Raw genomic sequence first — 18,163 nt, 5'->3', positions numbered from 1 at the left:
ATAGTATCAATTCTAGTTTTTCCAATCTGATTAATGCCATTCATCATATGTGATTTCCTATTTGTTCCCAAGGTCTCCTCAGAGCTGTGTAAAGAAGAGCAGACAGTACACCCTGTACTACAGTCTGCACACCACAAATCAGCAGGCAGACACATGTATTTATATAAATGCACATAACAATTCATTCATAGCAGTTCACAAGCGTAGATCATGTAAACATCACAGCGGGGAATATATAATATGAGGATAAGGAATGAAATAAATAAATAAAAAGAAAAAAGAAAAACAAATCTTTAAAACAAAAAATGAAACTATAAACAAGTTTCAATACAATTTCAAATGTTAAAACAGCAAGTATTGAGGGAGGTGTTTGAGCACAGAACACACGTCTCCATAAGTTGGCACAATCCAAATATGAATAATTAAAGACACATCTCCCCAAATGAGCAATACGTAAATATATAAGAGCAGGACACAAGACTAATAAGTGCTTCAATGTCTCTGGCTCAACTGAATTACAATACTGCCAATTTAATGTTGTATGGGTCTTAGCATCATGGATGCGCACAATAGCTTTAGGGGCCGATTCATGGAACAAACGTGCGCCGAAAATCTTCGCGCAAGCATGCGCAAGCGGAAAAAAACAGGCGCACGCGCACGCACGCGATTCATGGAAGTCCCTGCGCGTGTTCACCGCGGGATGTGCGCCAAACCCGTGCATGGCGCACAAGTCACTGCAACATCGCGAAAGGCGTGCGCGACGCGAACAGTGAAAGCGCACAACCTCAGCGCACACACCAGAAAGTGGGCGGGACATGGGGCGTAACGCGCGGAATGGGGAACAACACGCGAAAATAAGGGCGTAACTGGGGATGTACTGCAGGGAAGCAGACGGAACGCCCACACGCACTCGAACCACACGTACTCGAACCACACGTATTCATGGAATCGGATAGGGCAAAGCCACGCACAGCCAAAGACACGCACAAGCTGAAACACGGCCGCCACACGAAGGCAGGCGGTAGAGTCCCAGCGCATAAAAAAAGTGGCGCGCGGGAAGTTAAATACGCGATTGAGCGGGGTACGTGGATTTCAGGGGTGCGCGAGAAATTCTACACGCGATTGGCCTGGGTACGTGTATTACAGGGGTGCGCGAGAAAATCTAAATGCGATTGGGCTGGGTACGTGGATTTCAGGGGTGCGCAAGAAATGCTACACGCGATTGGCCTGGGTACGTGTATTACAGGGGTGCGCGAGAAATGCTACACGCGATTGGCCTGGGTACGTGTATTACAGGGGTGCGCGAGAAAATCTACACGCGATTGGGCTGGGTACGTGGATTTCAGGGGTGCGCGAGAAATGCTACACGCGATTGGGCTGGGTACGTGGATTTCAGGGGTGCGCGAGAAATGCTACACGCGATTGGCCTGGGTACGTGTATTACAGGGGTGCGCGAGAAATGCTACACGCGATTGGGCTGGGTACGTGTGTTCCGGGGTGCCGTGAACTTTCACACGCGATTGGTTGAAATCCACGTGTGTTCTGTCATCACGTGCAATGAGGGATACACCCTCGCACGACACATCACAGACGCGCTCACGCGCTGAGGGCCTTTGGTCCAATGAAAATGCGTATGCGTGCAGACGCGCTTACGCGCTAAGGGCCTTTCCTCGAATTACACGCTGACGTGCAGATTTTTCACGTGCCAAATCACTCCGTATCAAGCTGGCCACGCGAATACACACGGAAGACCACGCTCCTGCCCAGAAGGCCGAATCACTGCCCCCCAGTGCCCGAGCAGCCTCCCACGTGCCATCTGCTGCTGCTGCCTGCCTGCTGCCACCGTGCCCTGCCATTTGGTGCCTGCAGATCAGCCATCTGCAGGGGTCCAGTTGCTGTGTCCACCCCTGCTGGAACAGTAGACTCCCGACTGGGATACCATCGCTCCACAGCCCAGCCCCAGGACCCAGTTGCCCACCCACGCCTGCTTCGGGGGTCGCCATGTCGGGGCAAGCACCATCTGAGACCAGTGGCGACCCCCAGCCAGAGAGGCAGAGGGCCACCAGCTTCAGTGAGAAGGAAGTTGGTGTCCTGGTGGAGCATGTCCTGGGGCATTATGATGCCCTCTTCGGAAGACCACGCGCCAACAAGGAAGGACGGGAGAGGATCTGGGACGATGTAGTGGTTGCCATCAACGCGGAGGGGGTGGCAACCCGTGACATCAAGCACATCAAGAAGCGCTGGGAGGACTTGAGGTCCAGGACCCTCAACAAGGCCCGGCGCCTCGCGGAGGGGGGCCGGGCACGCCTGAGTGACATCCAGATGAGGGTCCTGGAACGCGTAGACCCAGCGCTCCACGCCCAGATCCTTCGGAGGCAGACCCATCTGGAGTTGGCCGGTAAGTGGCCAAGCATTACTGTGTGAGACAGGGCATGTTGCAGTGTGCTGGTTGTCTGATACCTGCCTGTATGTGTGACATAGGCCATGTACGTATGTGTGTGTGCAGGGACATCATGGTCAGGCATGTGAGTACAGTGATGTGTGAACCACATGGTTGGTGCATGTGTTCTATTGCAACATGGGGGGCTCTGTGCAGAATGGACACATGGAAGCATGGCAGTCTCTGTTCCTGGACATGGGTGGGGGTGAGGGATGGGTGCTGGTCCCATGTACACGTATGGTGTCCGTGTGTGTGTCTGACCTGCGTGTCTGTGACTTGTAACTGCCATGGATGCATGACACATGTCTGTGACAATGTTCAGATTCACTGATGCAGCCTAGTCATCCTTGTATCCACTGCGTCTGTGGTAAACGAGGCCAGATGGATGGAACTACGGTGAGTTGTGTGCATGTGATGGCAAGACCCATGATGCATGTGAGTTTAAAACCAACATTGTATGAATCATGAGTCCCTTGGTCATGTATGCCAATGTCCATGGCATGCGCCATGGCTGTTACTGTATGTGTTTTGCCTGCACTGACCCATGTGTTGTGGAGGGACATGATGGAAGTGATGTATGACAGTGCCACTCATCTGCTGTTGCTTCCTGTCTAGGGGACCATTGTACAGTACCCTGATGCTTGTGTTCTATGTCTCCCTCTACACAGTGGCAAGTGAAGAAGAGGGCGGAGAAGGCGCTGTGGAGCAGAGCGGCGGGGATGCCGCCACGGCTGCAGCGGAAGGGGTGGGTGAGCCCCCACAGGGGCTTGCACCGGCGGAAGACGGCGTGGAGACATCCAGGTTGGTGGTTTCCACAGAGGGGGAGGAGGCCGCTACTGAGCCACACATGGGGCCTGGTGGGGGCATCCCCACTGGTGCAAGTGGTGCAGTCCAGGGCCAGGGGCAGGAGTCAGCACAGGTCGCCGTGGAGGTGCCTGTGCATGTCACTGTCCCTGACACTGTGACTGCACCACCATGCACCAGCAGGGATGCCCCATCCCAGGCCCGTCCGCAGGTAGGGGAGAGGTTAATGTCATCTGACACTCCTCTACTGCGGACGAGGGGACCCCTGGCCGTGTGGAGAGGGTCCTGATTGGTGTCGCGTTGCGCACGGCTGGCATTCGTGATGAGGTGCATGCTTCGCGGGAGGAGCATGCACATCATCACGAAGAGCACCGTGCGTACGTGAACCATTTGGGAGCCGCCATGGTCGGGGGTTTCCTACATGTGTGTGGCCTTCTGGCGACCCTCTCCTCCTCTGTGGAGGCTATGCGCCAGTCGTGCTCCATGCCGTCTTCCGGCCCAGATGCCACCAGGGCCCCCTGTGGACCTGCCCCGACCAACGCAGCCAGCTCGGTGGGGACCCCATCCCTGCCACAGTCGGGAGTCGAAGGTCCAGCAGGGGTGGACACACCAGCAACTGTCCCCCTGCAGATGGAGGATGTGCCGGCATCATCTGGCAGGGCACGTGCACGACGGCATCGGTGGATTCCATCAGCCTGGATGCCGTCGTGCTGGCAGAGGCAGTGGCGTCGGAGGCAGCAGCAGGCTCGACGTGGGAGGCATCATGGCTCGGGGCCATCAAGATTAGAGGGGCAGGAGAACCCTGGGATGGCAGTGTCTTCCGTGTGGGAGCAGTTGGTCCAGCGGATAGGTGCGGAGCGGCAGCGGGCGGAAGAGGAGCGGCTCACCATGGTCAGGGCGGAGTTCTCCATGCGTCGGGCGTTGAGGCGGGCTGAGTGCCTCGAGGAAGCTCGCAGGGAGTTTGAGGTGGACACGGGGTTGTCCCTGCGAGACCTCGGGGCCAGGACAGAGTCCCGCCTCCGGGACATCGACATGGAGTTCGATGATGCCCTGGCCGGCAACATCACAGAGTGAGCCGCAGGACTTGCCCGCTGCCATTGTATATAGTTCTTTAGTTAGGTTTCCTTTGTTTTTTAAGTTTTTTTTGGACCGCTCGGACAATGGCCACTTTTCTGTATATATTTTTTTTATTAGTTAGTAGTAGTAGGTTTCATTTATGGTGTTGGGCTCATGGACCCTGGGATATTCTTGTACATAGTTTGATGTTTGGAAAACATTTGTTGGATTTATATTTGTGTTCACCATGAGGCAATGGTTTTTCCTTATTTTTTCCCCCCATTATTTTTCTTTGGACTACATTAGTTTTTGGATTCCTTTGTTTTTTGATTTTTTCTATTAGTTCTCGGACATGGACCATTTGTTTTGTCATCCCCATTGTTGTGTGTTTTATTTCTTTACTTCATTTTCATCTTTAATACATATATTTATTACTTACATTTGTGGTATTTTCTCATTGGTTTCATGCATGTCATGATATGGGTTTTGAAATTCACTTGCACCCATTGTGTATGTGTGTGTGACGGACATTTGTTCATTTACATACTTGCCATTGGGGTTGTATCATGTAATTGCATCTACTATGTGGGTGGATGCAATCCTTGGCTGGGTGTTTGTGCTGGGTATGCTGCCCATTACTGCCATGATTGCGTTTCGTCAGGACCTGGGGGCAGAGGGACATGAGTGGGGGCCTGCAGGGGGGTGGGGGTGCAAGGGGACATGAGTGGGGGCCTGCTGGGGGTGGGGGTGCAAGGGGACATGAGTGGGACATGGTTGGGGCCTGCTGGCAGGTGCCCCACAGTGCTGGGGGGTGGGGGTGCAGGGGGACATGAGTGGGGGCCTGCAGGGGGGTGGGGGTGCAAGGGGACATGAGTGGGGGCCTGCTGGGGGGTGGGGGTGCAAGGGGACATGAGTGGGACATGGTTGGGGGCCTGCTGGCAGGTGCCCCACAGTGCTGGGGGGTGGGGGTGCAGGGGGACATGAGTGGGGGCCTGCTGGGGGGTGGGGGTGCAAGGGGACATGAGTGGGACATGGTTGGGGGCCTGCTGGCAGGTGCCCCACAGTGCTGGGGGGTGGGGGTGCAAGGGGACATGAGTGGGGGCCTGCTGGGGGGTGGGGGTGCAAGGGGACATGGTTGGGGGCCTGCTGGCAGGTGCCCCACAGTGCTGGTGGGGTGGGGGTGCAAGGGGACATGAGTGGGACATGGTTGGGGGCCTGCTGGCAGGTGCCCCACAGTGCTGGGGGGGTGGGGGTGCAAGGGGACATGAGTGGGACATGGTTGGGGCCTGCTGGCTGGTGCCCCACAGTGCTGGGGGGTGGGGGTGCAGGAGGACATGAGTGGGGGCCTGCTGGGGGGTGGGGGTGCAAGGGGCCATGGTTGGGGGCCTGCTGGCAGGTGCCCCACAGTGCTGGGGGGTGGGGGTGCAAGGGGACATGAGTGGGACATGGTTGGGGGCCTGCTGGCAGGTGCCCCACAGTGCTGGGGGGTGGGGGTGCAGGGGGACATGAGTGGGGGCCTGCAGGGGGGTGGGGGTGCAAGGGGACATGAGTGGGGGCCTGCTGGGGGGTGGGGGGTGCAAGGGGACATGAGTGGGACATGGTTGGGGGCCTGCTGGCAGGTGCCCCACAGTGCTGGGGGGTGGGGGTGCAGGGGGACATGAGTGGGGGCCTGCTGGGGGGTGGGGGTGCAAGGGGACATGAGTGGGACATGGTTGGGGGCCTGCTGGCAGGTGCCCCACAGTGCTGGGGGGTGGGGGTGCAAGGGGACATGAGTGGGGGCTGCTGGGGGGTGGGGGTGCAAGGGGACATGGTTGGGGGCCTGCTGGCAGGTGCCCCACAGTGCTGGGGGGGTGGGGGTGCAAGGGGACATGAGTGGGACATGGTTGGGGGCCTGCTGGCAGGTGCCCCACAGTGCTGGGGGGTGGGGGTGCAAGGGGACATGAGTGGGGGCCTGCTGGGGGGTAGGGGTGCAAGGGGACATGGTTGGGGGCCTGCTGGCAGGTGCCCCACAGTGCTGGGGGGGTGGGGGTGCAAGGGGACATGAGTGGGACATGGTTGGGGGCCTGCTGGCAGGTGCCCCACAGTGCTGGGGGGGTGGGGGTGCAAGGGGACATGAGTGGGACATGGTTGGGGGCCTGCTGGCAGGTGCCCCACAGTGCTGGGGGGGTGGGGGTGCAAGGGGACATGAGTGGGACATGGTTGGGGGCCTGCTGGCAGGTGCCCCACAGTGCTGGGGGGTGGGGGTGCAAGGGGACATGAGTGGGGGCCTGCTGGGGGGTGGGGGTGCAAGGGGACATGGTTGGGGGCCTGCTGGCAGGTGCCCCACAGTGCTGGGGGGTGGGGGTGCAAGGGGACATGAGTGGGACATGGTTGGGGGCCTGCTGGCAGGTGCCCCACAGTGCTGGGGGGGTGGGGGTGCAAGGGGACATGAGTGGGACATGGTTGGGGGCCTGCTGGCAGGTGCCCCACAGTGCTGGGGGGTGGGGGTGCAAGGGGACATGAGTGGGGGCCTTCTGGGGGGTGGGGGTGCAAGGGGACATGGTTGGGGGCCTGCTGGCAGGTGCCCCACGGTGCTGGGGGGTGGGGGTGCAAGGGGACATGTGGCTTGGCTGGGGGGCATGCCCATGGTGGATGGGCTGCCTGCGGGACATGACCAGGGGTGCAGGGTAGTCCCCTGTGGTGTGGGCTGCCCGCAGAGGTCGTGGAGGGGGTAGAGGGGAGACCTGGGAGGACAAACACTGGCAATTCACCTCTTCAACTTCCCGCACACCCACGTAATACACTGCCCCACTCGCACAGGCCCAATCGCGTGTAGAATTTCTCGCGCACCCCTGAAATCCACGTACCCAGGCCAATCGCGTGTAGAATTTCTCACGCACCCCTGAAATACACGTACCCTGCTGAAATTGCGTGTAAAACTTCCCGCGCACCCCTGAAATACACGCGCCCAGGCTATTCACGTGTGGAACTTCCCGCGCACCCCTGAAATACACGCGCCCAGGCTATTCGCGTGTGGAACTTCCCGCGCACCCCTGAAATACACGCGCCCAGGCTATTCGCGTGTGGAACTTCACGCGAACCCCTGAAATACACGCGCCCAGGCTATTCGCGTGTGGAACTTCACGCGAACCCCTGAAATACACGTAGCCCGCTCCCCCAGGCCCGATCGCTTGAGAAACTTCACGCGAACCCCTGAAATACACGTTGCCCGCTCCCCCAGGCCCGATCGCGTGAATAAGTTCACGCGAACCCCTGAAATACACGTAGCACGCTCCCCCATGCCCGATCGCGTGAAAAAGTTCACGCGAACCCCTGAAATACACGTAGCACGCTCCCCCAGGCCCGATCGCGTGAAAAAGTTCACGCGAACCCCTGAAATACACGTAGCACGCTCCCCCAGGCCCGATCGCGTGAAAAAGTTCACGCGAACCCCTGAAATACACGTAGCCCGCTCCCCCAGGCACGATCGCGTGAAAAAGTTCACGCGAACCCCTGAAATACACGTAGCACGCTCCCCCAGGCCCGATCGCATGAGAAACTTCACGTGAACCCCTGAAATACACGTAGCCCGCTTGCCGTGCTGGTACAGGGTTAGCGCAGCCCTTTGCGCTGGATTGGGGATTTTGATGGCTTTTCCCTGCGCGGAAGGCGTTCTTGGGGGCGTAACTGGCGCTGCTGCAAGGTCGCTGCGCCACTATGCGCCACGGCTGGTTTTGGTGGCTGGAATCCATGAATACGCTGTGCGCGGAAATGGGTTTTGGCGCACGCGGCTAGCGCAGGGATTCGCACGCGCACACTGTGCGCCAGCCGCGTGCGCCACTTGTGCGCTGAATTCTATGAATTACCCCCTTAGTGTGCAGAAGATTCATATGCACTGTTAAAAGCGTATGCCTTAGATTTGCTTCAGGATATTTATTGAAATATGAGGGGAGTTCACCATACTTCTTGTTCACCTGCTACAAATTATCATTCAATTGACTTTTGGATAAATCATATATCATATTAGTCCAATCAAAATCCCATAATTTCCTCTTGATGCTTTCTGGATCTTTTACCAGTAATTCAATTGTGCCCCCCACATATCAATACAATTGTTTTACATTTTTTTGGCCATTTATTAACAACAATTCTCAAGTAAACTTCCAGGCTGTTTGAATAATTAATTGGCTTGGGAAGGAGCATCTTTCTATATAAACACAGCATATATTTCAGTGCACTCTAGCTTTAAGAGATGGAAGTCCCAATTCCAACCAAATGGCAGAGACTGATGTGCAATTAGGAAAGTGCAGTACTCTCAGCCAGATCTTGCCTTCGATTTTGCTTAATTAAAGATGAGGGGGGTTTTCAAACCATAAACGATTTTCACAATAACCTTTCCTCTACACTATTTTACACTGGACAGAGGGAGAACTGTCTGAATTAGTGTATCAGTTTAGTCTGGATATATAGCAGTAATGCGGTTTTACATCCATTAGCAATCAACAAAATGCCTACATAGGTGAATTGGTTTACCACCTCCAAGGGGTTACTATTGTAAGCGATATTCAATCAACACTACAGCTAAGTCAATGCCTAGTCTGGGTTGCTGAGGAAAACCCTTATTGATGTATTTTTATGTCCAGTTCAGTACTCTGGATGACAACCCTTGTATAACACCCCCTCTTTGAATCCCCTGACCCCACTGAGCAAAGAAGTAGGTTTGTTTTGCAAATTAAAAGGTTTATTTGAAAAATTAACAAGATATATATCCCACTTTTATAATAAATTAATAATTGATATCACACTTATGGATATAATGTTGATCAACAATGGGTAATCTGGCACTAGCACACTTCTTTATAATCAATGAGGAGTTAGTATAGGATGGATAAGGTAGCAAAAATACTTTTATGGTTTCAAGGGAAAAGCAATGAGGAATAAAATGCAGTACAGAAATAACTTGATATGATTTTAGCAAAAGATAAGATAATCACTTTTTCTCTGGCAATTCACCCCCCCATCCTTTTTGCAATATAAGGAGATGGAAAGAGGAGCACACAGTTCTCAGGAATGCAATCAAATACAATACGAAATTCAGTTCCCCCCCAGCAAGTTTAGAGTAAAACACGTAGAAGTTTGAAACACAGGCCCAAAATGCTTTGAATGTGATGACAATGAAGTGAGAAATGTGCTAAAATGCTTTTAATTCCCTCTAGAGATTCAGGGTGGGTGATATCTAGTTTATATTAGTTCAGGCTCACTTTAGCAATGCTCTATGAATGATTGTCCGGTTGCACACGAATTTCAGCATGTGGCTGAAAGTGAGCAAAATGTCAAATCGCGGCAAATTTCGTCGCGTGCGTCGAGCACGATTACGGAGGCACTTCTAGCACAAACGGTTCCGGAGATACGGCCGATTTCGTGAAGGTAGTTTTTCAGATTTGAAATTTAAAAGTTCAAAATGACAGGTGACAGTTTTCAGCTTTAAAAAGGACAGAATGACACACACGATTCCTATGAGGTAGTTCTAAATAGGTTGAAATAGCTTGAATTAGATTATTTTAACTAAGAGATTTGTTCTGCACAGTTCTGCTAGGTATTTACAATATAAATTTGAAATAGGCCTCATCGCGGATCTGGTCAACACGTCCAGCGGCGGTTCTCTCTACTCGGCGGGTCAATCAGGCACCGGTTCTGCTCACAGTTATCCGGATCTCTGGTTCTGCTCACAGCGGTCTGGGTCTGGTCTGCGGTTCCGGCAAAAGTTCTTGGCAAAGAATTCAAACAGCTCGACCGGCTGTTGAATAGTTTGGTTAGGTTTGCTGGATTCTGAAGGCCTGCTGAGAATACTTTTGCTTGCAGTGGGCCTTCTAGGTTCAAAGTTCTGTAGTCTATGGGTCCCTGGTTCTGGTCTCTGTCTGGATGAGATGTCGGCCGTCAAAATGCTCCGCAGAAATGGAAAATGAATGTCTCTACCTGTCCCAGCTGTCTCTTTTTATGTGTTTTGGAAGTGGGTGTGTGCGTGGCATAACTGAGCCTGCCCCTCTCTACTTGTCATTGGCCCAGTTCTCCCCTCTCCCTTGATTGGGGAGTTGGGTTGGGTGTCATCTTTATGGCTTACAGAAAGACACTCCCCTTGTCAATGTGCACACAAATCTATTTCTGATCCAAATACATATTTCCCAGATAACAATTTGTTGAAATTACATGTACACATTATATATTCCTTATGGTCCATGCTTGTCCGCCTCTGATCTTCCTGGGGGCTTGCATTAAAAAATGACAACATTTTGCGCTTTTTGGTCGGTTTACCAATATCGGACATTTACCAAAAATTACACAAATGTGCGCAAGGAGTATGGACATTAATTGATGAAGTGTCAGATTTTTAACATGCAAACATTTGGAGTAAGACCCTATTTTCCGCTGCCAACCCCCCAGAATACACCACAGGGTCCTAACACCTCTTAAAATGTGCACGGAAAAATCCCAAGAATAATGATATTATTTATATAATTTTGACCAGTCCGCACAATGAGTTATCTATCTTTTTAAAATTATGCCCTGGTCAAAAAGGGGTGTGGCTTCCCACATCACATGGTGGAATAACTGGTTTATCCACTTCCCCCAAGCTCAGCTTGCTAGCAGAGGCACAGCCCCTCCCAGTTTCCCCCAAGAGGAAGCCATTTTACGACCCCCCCAATATAACATTTGCCTGAGCCCAGGACAGGGCTTTGTTCAACCTCCTGCAGTCTGCAGGTACCCCTCCCTTAATTCAATCAGAGAGGTGTCATCTCCTTTTGGCAGGGGCAGCAGGATGCAGCTAGGCCTGGGAAGAGTGGTTGAGCAGGTTTCTCCTGTCGGGGGTAGTTGTCAGGCAGAATTCAGCTAAATGTCACTTTAGTTCCCAGTTTAAATCAAACTTACAATTTTTACATATACATTAAATAATTACTTCCTTCAAGTCATTTCAGAATATAGTTTTACATTGTATCCACCTCTTAGCAAGTCTTTCCTTGGCCTGGTTTGGGTTCCTCTGTTCAGTTTTACACAAAAGTCTGGTGGGTTTAAAACGGCGGCTTTCTGATAGTGGTGAGTACCGGTATTGCATCCATTTTTGGGATCTGTCTTGAATTACTGCATTTCAATAGAGTGGTCTTTTGCTTGATAGTATAGGACCTGTGCTTAACATTGTTTTGATGGCATCCTTACAGTAGAGTGGTGATGTGGAACCCCCCACTAGAAGGTTGTATCTTTGGAGTGGTCTTGTGCCAACTGCGCAGTTCTCCTGGATTCTGGCGTGAATGTGGGCGGCGACAGCTCACCCCCACATCCACCCCGTCTATTGATTTAGTTTGTTCTGGGATAAAATAATGGGCGGCGACAGCTCATCCCCACATCTAACCAGTCTATTGATTCAACATGGGTCAAAACCCTTGACACTATCAACAAACTATGTGAAACCTGTTTTATACTTCGAGTGGGTCAGCCTCATGCTCGTTGTCTTTGTTTCAATTGGTTTTCAAGTTGTTAGCATTAGCGTAGCAGTGATAAAGAGGTTAAGAGCCTCTGCAGACCTATCAGTGTTTGATCCAGCAGAAACAAATCATCTGCATACGGCAATGTGGACGAAAAGTACCCAAACGAGGAGTACCAAACAAAGCTGTTAGCAGGGGTTGTGCTGGGTCAGAGAAATAAATATTGAAGAGGCAGGAAGTCAATATGCAGCCCTGCCTCAAACCACAAAGGGTTGCAATGCTCTCAGTTATGCTTCCAGAAAGGTTCAATCTTACCCTGATACAGGTGTCTGAATGCAAATATACCAGTATATTCAGGAGCCCTGATGGGAGACCCCAATGTGCCAATTTGCTCCATGAGATCTCACAATTTACGATAGAGCACGCTGATGTAAAATCTTCACCCATGTATACCAATGAGCCTTTAGGGAGCAGTGTTTTTGTTGTATCAGGTTAATGATTAATCTATTCAGGGACATTACATTATTGCACCAAAAGCCAGATTGAAACTTCTGCACGTGACCAGAATTTATAGCCCAGGATTCGAGTTCACCCAGAAGAAGAGCAGCAAAGGTCTTGCTCTCAGTGTCCAGCAGGGTTATGGGCGCTATAGTTACATGGATCTAATTGATCACCTCTCTTGAAAACTTGTACCATGTAAGAGGATTTCCAAGTTGCAGGAGTAGATCTTTCTGTAATTATGCTGTTAAATAATATGCACGATATGTAAGCCCAAAATCCAGGGGAATTTTTTTGCACTTAGTTGGAAAGACCACTGGGACCAGTTGCTGTAGAGTCACTACCGTTGCTGATTATCTGTAAAATGTCCTTCACTTCAAACTGTAGGGATCAGACAGAATCAGCGTGTTCACTTTTCCAATCACTAGGGAAGAACCCATCTGAGTATAGCTTGGACACATGTCTAACCCACTCATCACAACCTATGGCATAGAGCGGTGAATCCAGTTGTTTGCATTCTTGTTTATTGGCCAAGGATGAAAATGAAGCATCAGCTTTAGGGGCCATGATTCCTAGCATTTATTCAGCATCATATTGAATCAATTTATGGTGGTGCTGAAACTGCCTGAGCAATTTAATATCTTTAGCTTTATTTTCAGATGCAATGTTCACACTCAGCACGGCTAATAGAAAAAAGAATAGCTCTTTCTGCACAGCCACTTCTTCATCATATGCGCGAGAGTTTGTTCATGTACTGTTCGCTTCCTTCAGAAAGAGGCTATCCATATGATGTTGTCAAATATTACAAACAATCTTAGAAGTCAGGATTACCCTACGAGACACAGAGAGCGAGTTCATATTTTCCGACATCATCTTGTTAAATTGTGTAATAATTATTGGATTCTAGATAATGCATGATCCCCTTAGTTAACACCTTAGTTCTTTAGTCCATAATACACAATGTAGAACTATAATAGACGACATTTCCTCGGTGCAGCAGTACATTTTGATCAATCAAATTACTGCTGTTATAATTGGAATTAGTACATTTCTGAAAAAGTGGTTCACTGACACGGATGTAATCAATAGTAGACACAAAATGTCCCCTGTACCACGTTGATCACCCTTTTAGATTCCCTGTCACATTACCATTTAATCAATGGAAACCATTACCAGTCATACAATTGAACATATTCTAGAATCTATCAATAGCACATTAGTTAGATTCCAGTGTATGTTGATAATCAAGATTGAGGTTATCACTTCATTATAGATAAAGTTCAGCAGCAAAATTCCTTCTAAAGAGGAATATGTTTTATCAGATGTAATTCCTTTCATGATTTTTTAAAGCCATAATTAAAACCCCTGAGGGCTTACCAACATGGTCAAATAAGGCAGACTGAAGGCAAGATGATATCCATCAAAGCGTGAATGATTCAATTAACCATACTCGTTATAGGAGCGGGACAGTGAATTGTGTTGGTGCTAGACCTAAATTGCATTTTGACATGAGGAGTCGATTGCCGCTAGTGTTCGATGAGGCTCCAGTCAATAGGCTATACTCGATACCGTCATTGTTATGGCTGTTTATTCAATGGCAGTGCAGAGCCTAATATTGAAGGTTAACCGAAGTCAGTCTGGAATGTCCACCTGGGGTAGACATTTTCCTGTGGAAACAGAGAGTGATATGTTTCCAGGTCATCAGTATAACAAGTTATTTTAGTGCTGTTTGCTGCAGGAGATAAATCATTTCTTGTGGAAGGGCACTCCCAATCATGTTCAGGACTGATGTCATAACCCGTAGCATGCAACAAAGTTAAAGAATTCTGATAGACAAAGACAAACAGAAACATATTACTATTCAGAACATTTTAAAAAATCCATCACAAAACAGACAAAAACATACATAGCAAAACACTAGTTTGACCTAAAACATCCAAAAAGGTGCATTCTGTAAACAGCTTTTTGTATCCACTTCAATGTTTTAATGTTCAATTACTGAAGTTTAATGAATGTATGGGCTTTATTCGCACATCTTCCTCAGGGACATCATTATTTTCTAGGTCAAAATAAATCTCATCTTGCCGTTTTTCTGCATGGATGCAGTATAGCCTGTATTTGATGTCATCTACACCCCATGCAAAGTAATGCATACGACTATATGAATGTCAGAGCTCCAGTAGTTACTAAGACAACATTCAATACTCTTTTTAGTATGGGCTATTGGGTCTTGCTTGCGACGCATTTAAGCCAAAACAAGTGCATTAGAGTACAAATATGGAGAAAGGACATATGCGGAGGCACACAAAGCTTGTAGGTTTGTTTGGTTATTTGTCCATCTACTGACTGCCCATGGGCATGCTAATCCCTATGACCATTCCCACCCAGTTCCTCCCCCTTTCCACCCAAAACACCTGCTTGTGGTAACTCTTTCAGTCTGCTTTATTCAAGCTTTACCATCAAACTTTGCACTATAAGTGAATGCCAGTGTCTTTTTCCAAAGAAGTCTTCTGAGAGTTAATAACTTAGTTAGAGGTTTAAATCTGTTACTGGTGTAATAAAAATGTCACCCATGTCTGCCTTCAGCCACTCGTTTTATAAGCACTCGGTTAGTCCTTCACTGACGTTCTGTTAAAAACAAGCATTGGCAAAGCCAGCAGTTTTGGGTTTTGGACAGGCACTGCTATATTAGTTGCCCAGTAACTCGCACCATTTTTACCTTATACCATCAATGGATGCAGTGTGACTCATGCCATTGACATGTTAGTGTGGTTTGTGTACGGTATGACATTTCCTTGCTGCAGGCATCTGCATGTGTCTGTGCTGCATACGACAACTTTGCTGGGAATGTGTGTGTATTGGGCCATGGCTTGCCTGTTTAGACAGACATATTGGTGGACTATCATCAGACTCTGCATTACAGTGCTTTCTTAGGACACTCACCTCCGTCCGCCGATGACGTGGCACCACACTCCATGTCTCCAACACCTTCTATTGACTCCATGCCAATCAGGCTAGCACATATGTCCTCCCACCAGGACAGCTTTATGGGGGAGCTTGCTCCTCCGCTAGTTGACATTGTCTGGCTCCTGTTGGCCGAGAGTATGTTGCGGACTCGCAGGTGCAAGTCATCCCACCACTTCCTGCAGTCCTTGATAGTGCGGGGGGTGTTACCAACCACGCTTACTTTTTACGCCACAAGTGCCCAGATCTCCTTCTTGTGTATTATGGCCTCACTCTTCATGCTTTGGGAAAACACGACATCTGCATTTTGTTCTAGGGTCTCCGTGAGCATGGTCAGCTCATCTTCATTAAAACGCTCCTCGCGCTGGCAGGAGGCACCCTTCTTCACAACCTCTTCTCCTCTACAATCACCTCTGTAGTCACATCTTAATCAGTGAAAATAAACTCCTTGGCAGTTTCCCTGTCACTGGTAGGCATCTGATTTCCTCCATTCTCACAAGCCCAGGAAGTTCTACCAGTACATCCTTGCAGCATGGGTCATGGCCTCTTCTCCAGTTGATATGTCCTCCTTTGCTTCAGTCACTAAACTTCTTTGCAGCCCCTGCCAACTCTGTATCAGAAATGCCCACATACATTTCCTTGTACCACTACTTTCAGAGGACACCACCACCACCTCCTGTCTTTGTATCCAGTAACTCCTTGCTAGATGTTTCTTCCTCCATAAACTCACTATGGCTGCCATCTAGAGATATTGCTCTCACCTCCACTCTTGCTACTTTATCCTCTTCTATGTTTACCAGCTACTGTCCAATTGTTCCATTGATCCTAAATCCATCACGTTTCTATGACTTCCTACATATATTTCTGCTACAACACTAGTCCCTTCAGTTCTAGCCACCTCTTACGCTTCTACATATGTCAATTCCTCCATCCTCTTTCTTGCGTCCACCTATCCAACTCCATCAGGTTCTCCCAATGCCTGCTTCTCCTCTGCTCTCAAATCTCCAATTGCTGCCATTAGTAAGACCCCTGTTTGCACCCATCACCACCACCAGCTGGGCCTGGTTGCATTTATACTGTGTTTGCTCCTCCCCATAGATGATTCTTTCACAGAAAGTGTTCACCTGTTTTTTGCAATTGATTGAGGGCTGTATGTGGCTGCCTACCTGAGTGTACCATGATCTACTTTGGGCTCAGATGGTTAGATCAAAACTATATCTTGCCTGACCACTTTCTTGGACATTAGATGTTCACTACCCCTGACCCTCCCTGGACATCTCTGCACTGATCTTTGGCCTTTGGAGTTTAAGCATGTGAATTGCAATCTGGAAATGCATTGGGTAAGATTTGCTTTCTGACTTACTGTTAGTATTGTGTAAGTGGGATTGTGAAATGTATTTTCCTCAGCATAAGATTAGCCAGGGAATACTGGAATTGTAGCACTTGTTCCTATGTCTCTTTCTTTGCATTTGCGAATTCAAAGGCTAGAAGCATTGCATGAGTGGGACCATGATTCGTTGCAAGTCCTGCAGACCTACAAACACCATTATTGGTTCTTTGATTGGCCGGGTGAACAGGCAACAGTAGCAAACCTTCCTTTTCAGTATGGGAACATTGGGCCTGGCAATGGAAAGCATTAGGTTATCTCAGAATGGGAAGAAATAGAATGCTTGTTAGCTTGCAGTCTAGTCCCACATTTTAGAATAGGATATATGTCTCTGGGATGCTCTGGGATAAGATGGGACAGGAACCCTGGGATTGTCCTGCTGATGAGGAAACCACACCTGACTGTCCCTTTCCATGTGCCTGGGACTGGAGCAACATTACCAGGGGGCCCTCCCCATATTTCCCCCATGCCCAATATCCAATCGACGCCCGTCCACCAAAGTATGCAGGGGGCTTCATCACAGTTGTCAAATAACATCCGATGTTCCTGCCACTACCTTCTCCTCTTGGTCCATTTAAGCTGTGGTCCAGTGTTTAACACTCCAGTACCAGAGACCAATACAAATAGTACCCATTTTTAAGGTTCCAAATATATATTTCTTCCTGAACCCTTTTATTCATAGCATAAAAAATCACACGGAGCAATTATCTTTTCATCAACAAAGTCTATTTCACTTTCATATTAAAAATGGCCAAATCCATTGTTTTACTAAGGTCACGCAAATACAGTATCCATCATTGTTCTAAAATTGACAGTTCTGTTGCTTCCTCTCTCATATGCAAGAACATGATCGAAAATGATGCATGTATTATCTGTGTTTGTGATTATTTTCAAGATAGTTACATATCATAGGGACTGCCATATTTTGCATTCACTGCACCGAATGTTGCTTCCTTATTGTTCACCTTACTAGTTATTTAATTTTAACCATATGATTTCCCCCAAGGGCACAATACATACTATACACAGTTTCTGGTTTGCTAAGGCAGTTGATAGGAAGGTGACGACAGGACATCTGACTTTTCTATTTTTATTTAAAACCAGTAGCATCAGGGTTAGGGCTCTAGGTTAGGTACCTGCTGTTAGTTTTTTTTATGTGTTTTATCTCTGTCTGTATCAAAGGCAAAGGAAGGACATACCTTTGGTGGTTTTTGTTGCTCTGTCTCGCTTGACAAACACCATTGAAATAAAAAGGCTACTCTGAAAGGTATACATTGAAATTGGAATTGAGAAGGGGCATTTTACATCTAAAGAATACTCAGGGCCCCCTTGGTCACGGAATGAGGTCAAATTCTGTCAGTAAAGTTTGTTCAGGAATTCAAGCGAAACACATGCAGAAGGAGACAGGATGAAGTATTAATTATGGCACGACGAGCGAGGAGGTATGGCAACATATTTATTGTATTTAAGTTACACTTGGATAAGTTGGAAGGGAGGAGTCAGCATGCACATCGAGCTCCGCCAACTGACAGACGTAAGTGTTCGCTTTCAAATCTC

Source organism: Ambystoma mexicanum, chromosome 7p, assembly GCF_040938575.1.
Source record: "Ambystoma mexicanum isolate Mex_15411 chromosome 7p, UKY_AmexF1_1, whole genome shotgun sequence".
Taxonomy (NCBI): domain Eukaryota; kingdom Metazoa; phylum Chordata; class Amphibia; order Caudata; family Ambystomatidae; genus Ambystoma; species Ambystoma mexicanum.
This window is presented reverse-complemented; position numbering follows the sequence as displayed.